Source organism: Lutra lutra, chromosome 8 (genome assembly GCF_902655055.1).
Source record: "Lutra lutra chromosome 8, mLutLut1.2, whole genome shotgun sequence".
NCBI classification, from domain to species: domain Eukaryota; kingdom Metazoa; phylum Chordata; class Mammalia; order Carnivora; family Mustelidae; genus Lutra; species Lutra lutra.
This window is the reverse complement of record NC_062285.1, coordinates 52,713,983-52,718,886: the sequence shown is the minus strand read 5'-3', so window position 1 is coordinate 52,718,886 and position 4,904 is coordinate 52,713,983. Positions and strand designations below refer to the sequence as shown.

Genomic DNA, 4,904 nt, shown 5'->3' with positions numbered 1-4,904 from the left:
TGTGATCTCTGTCTGTCAAATAAATAAATAAAATCTTTAAAAAAAAGTAACCAAGTTATATAGTATGATAATTGTACATTCTGTACATATATTTTTACTTCATTGAAATATCTTTAAATATCTAATATGTAAAATTGCAATAATTTTAAAGTTTATCTTTTATAGAAGACAGTATTAGTTTAAGTACTTAGCAATAGAGATAACAATAGGTAAAATGAATTGAAATTAAATTTTGTGTAGAATCAACCACATTTTCTGCTGATTGGATGTAGACACTTAGATAGCAGGTGTAAACTTTGGACTCCTATTATCTGTCTTGAGAAATCATTTCCCTTCAATCTAGATCTCTATGATTTTGATGCTGCCATGGTAATGTCACATACTTAATATTTCTTTTGTCAATGATGAAATATCTTGGCTTTGAAAAACAATCTGAGGGTTTTGAAGGGGCGGGGTGTGGGAGGTTGGGGGAACCAGGTGGTGGGTATTAGAGAGGGCACGGATTGCATGGAGCAATGGGTGTGGTGCAGAAACAATGAATACTGTTATGCTGAAAAGAAATAAAAAATTTAAAAAAAATTAAAAAAAAAAAACTAAGTCTTTAAAACTGCCACTCAAGAAGAAGGCCTTGTGCTATTTAACTTAGGTAAGTATAATATAAGCCCGTTACTGAATCAGGATTGAAGCTTTTGGTAACAATCCCCTTAAAGTCTTTTCACAATATGAATTGTGGAGTTTCATTTTTTCTAGTGTGGAATCTATATTTGTTATGGATATGTAAGATGTAAGTTCGAAAAACTCCTTATGGCTTACAACATATAGCTGCCTCAAAGATTTTATCTTGTTTTTACATTTGAGTTATGGATTATAGAGTTTTCTTCACTTAATAAATAATTCACATGTTTTTAACATAATTGTACAATGGTATCCTGGGAAATGCTTCTATCTTTTAAAAATTGTTTTGTCGTTTAATCCTCTTGAGATCAATGGCAGAGTACACAAAAATGATTAAATCCTAAAATTACAAAAGAAGCAATTGTGCTTCTCATGTAGGCTAGAAACATCTCAAAGTAAACAAGGAGACTGAAATCTTTTTTTACCACTCTATTCTAAGTTTTTGTTTTAAGAAATATATTTATATTATACATAATACAGAAAATGTTCTCTAAATTTAATATAAATTAGAGATACGGCTCTTTAAAGAAGAAATGAAATTAGATAAATTTCTTGTCCTGATAAAATCTTTGAGCTCACACAGTTGAGTGTGAGATGTTGGGGTTAATGTATTTTGGATAAGAATGCAAGTTAAAAGTAGTTTAAAGTAATATAAAAATATGATGGATATGCAACATTCAGAAATTTCCTCTGTTCTGGGACTCCAATCAAAAGAAGCCAGTTGGGAATGAAATTGCTACTAAAGACAGTAAGGTTGGGGAATTTTTTTTTAAATTTTAGTCATATTAATTGCATGAACCTGGACATAAAAGTTGATTCATTTGTAAGCCATTAAAATATATGCCATGATGTTAAAACTATTTTTTTTTTACAACTCAGTTGACTTGTCCTAATAAGGAATCTTTGAACCTTCATTTCATAGGAATCAAGCTTTTAATAGATATCCTTCTTAACATTCAAAAGAATCTCAGAAATGTATTTTATTAAATGAATATGTTGTTTTCCTCAGATAATTATAATTACATTATGTTTTTGGTATACAGGATCATTATGAATATTGCAAAATATGACATTGGAAAAATGAATTAGTACTAAACTGGAGAAATTTCCTCTTATTGAATTCAATAGCATTTAAACATTTCATAAAATATCCAGTTTCATATCCCAAAGGAATCTCTTCTCCCTTACTGATAAATTGAGGAAGTAGTTACAGAAGTCCCTGTATAAAATGGTCAGAAACAGTGACTATTTTATTGCCATTCGCCAAGTATTTGATTTGGAGTTAAAAGAAGATAATGATGTCAAGTAGTTTACAATAGTTTTTTAGTTTTTGTGTGTGGAATTTTTTTTTTTTGCAGTTTTGTAATTTAAATTTAGCTTGGGAGTATGCATGTATGAATTCACTTCTAACTTTATAATTGGTACCCTATATAATTCATCCTTTGTTGACTGACATTTTCTTATGCTTTGGACCTTAAAAAATAGACAGACCTTAAAAAAAGAAAGTAGACCAAACTTGGATTTCAAAAATTTAATCACTGAGTATAAATTGTGCTTAAATAGCCAGAATGTAGACAATTTTAGAAAAATTATACATTGGGGAGTCTGGGAAAAGAAAGGAAAACATGTAAGAAAGGAATGAAGTAAAAGAAGAAAAAAATCTTAGTCATATTGTAATTATTATAGCCATTGGAAATATCTCTACATTTTTTAACACCTGAACTGGATTGTGTGAAATGTAATAGCTTTAAAATGCATATAAAAGTTTAAATAACGTATGACATGACATTCTTCTTAAGGAAAATATGGTCATGCTTTAGAAAAATTTGGTGATACGCTTTTGAGATGATAAACATGAGGATGTAGGCATGGTCTGGAAAAAGATGGAAAGTAAGAAAAAAATGAAAAGGCTAATAAAATTCTGAATTTTAAGGTGCTAACCATAAAACAAGAGGATAAGAGAAGAGAAGGAGAAGGACATGAGTAAGACAGAAGAGGCTACCATGGTAACAGGGGGAGCCATGCAGAGCAATGACACTAAAACAAACTAAAACAAACTACCAGGCATGAGTAGATAACATCTTTCTAAAATGGCTTGTTTTCTAGAACTCTCCTCTGTTACTGCAAAAGTAAATAAAGAATGCTACATAAACAACACAGTCATCATGCATGAGGATATACTTCCTATCTACTTGGGTCCATATCAGAGAAACGAGAATAACCAGGGTGTGTGAGACAAAAGTACACCCAAGTCTTCAGGAAAAAGGGGAAAACAGACCTAAAGTGGTCATGAGGATTTCAATCTTGAAGAGTTTACAGAAGTTTGGTGAAAGTACTGAATCCCCACTCAGGTATTTAGGTCAAGTTTATGATTTTTAAAAGGCAGGGAGTCCTCAGTTGAAATCTAATTTACAGAATACTATCATAAGGAGCAATAAACAGAGAAAGAGATAAGTTTAGCAAAGAGGAATGAGTTACCTGATGGTGTAAAATACTTAATCTGAACTAAATAGATTGGAAAAAAAATTGCAACTACAGATGACACAAGTTAAAGTATTATGACAATTTTTCTGGATTTTTCTTTGTTTCTATTTTTATATGACTTTCATATACCATATATTATCCTTTGGAATGCCTGAATTTATGACACTTGAGAAATGAAATCCTAGAGTTGCACTCAGTGAAATTTTGAGTACAAATTATATGAGCAAGTTTTTAGAGGCTGTTGCTGCTGACTAGCAAAACACTGAAGGAGGTTGGGTGGCAGGAATAACACATGTACGGACAATCTCAAGCAAATAGGTATCTCATGCATGATTATACCCTTTATTTCTCATTTTTTCTTATTTTTTAAAATTATTTTTTTTGGAAGTCAGCAATGAAAAACCACAGCACAGTAACAACTTTTATTCTTCTTGGACTGACTGATAATCCACAATTACAAGTGGTCATTTTTCTTCTCCTTCTTTTCACCTACGTGTTGAGTGTCAGTGGGAATCTAACCATAATCACCCTCACCCTACTGGACTCTCATCTAAAGACACCCATGTATTTCTTCCTCCGAAGTTTCTCATTTTTAGAAATTTCATTCACAACTGTCTGCATCCCCAGATTTCTCGCCAGTATGGCAACAGTCCATTTCTTACAATAGTTGTGCAACACAGCTGTTTTTTACTATTGTCTTGGGTGCAATTGAATTTTTTCTTCTGGCTGCCATGTCTTATGACCGCTATGTGGCCATCTGCAAACCCCTGCATTACACCACCATCATGAGTGACAGAGTCTGCAACTTGTTGGTCTTTGTTTCATGGTTGGCTGGTTTTATAGTAATTGTTCCACCACTCCTTGTGGGTCTCCAGCTAGATTTCTGTGCAGACAACGCTATAGATCATTTCTTCTGTGATTTTTCTCCTATATTACAGCTCTCTTGCACAGACACAAACGTAATAGATTTAATGGCATTTCTCTCAGCCATTTTGACCCTCCTGGTTACACTGATATTAGTGATTCTCTCCTACGCAAACATCATCAGGACTATACTGAAGATACCTTCTTCTCAACAGAGAAAGAAAGCCTTTTCTACATGTTCTTCTCACATGGTAGTTGTGTCCATTTCATATGGCAGCTGCATTTTCATGTATGTGAAACCCTCTGCAAAGGACAGAGTATCTTTAAATAAAGGGATAGCCCTGCTCAGTACCTCTGTTACCCCCATGTTGAATCCCTTCATTTATACACTGAGAAACAAACAAGTGCAAGATGCTTTTAAGCACATGATCAAAAAGATTGAGATTTTCTCAGTGAAGTGAATCTTTTTAGTGATATTACTGAGTGATACTTTAGTGATATTATGAGTAAAATAAAGCAAAAGTGTAGAGTGCTTCATAGAACTCTTCAATGCTTATATTTGAAATAATAATAACTAGTTTTCTTGCTATAATTTTCATGGTGGCCTGACTAATCTCCAAACCCTAATTCTCTCTCTTTATCTGTCCCTTATTTAGGCCAAAATAATTTGCCTTTTTATTTGGTGCTTTTATCTATTTCTTCTAAAAGTTCTCTAAGAGGAAGACAAAATTAGACTTTAATTTTTGCATGTTTTTTTCCACTGTTCTGGAATTCAGAGATTCAATTTTACACATATTCTATATAGAGTTAATGCACCACCTAAATTTGTAAAACTTAGCTAAAAAAAACACATATTTCTAGAAACCCTCAAATTGTCACTG

General features: G+C 32.4%; 1 pseudogene; it reads left to right on the top strand.

The window, feature by feature from the left end:
• The first annotated feature begins 3,553 nt into the window (after window positions 1-3,553).
• On the top strand, window positions 3,554-4,484 carry LOC125106734 (olfactory receptor 6C74-like; annotated as a pseudogene).
• Window positions 4,485-4,904: the final 420 nt, after the last annotated feature.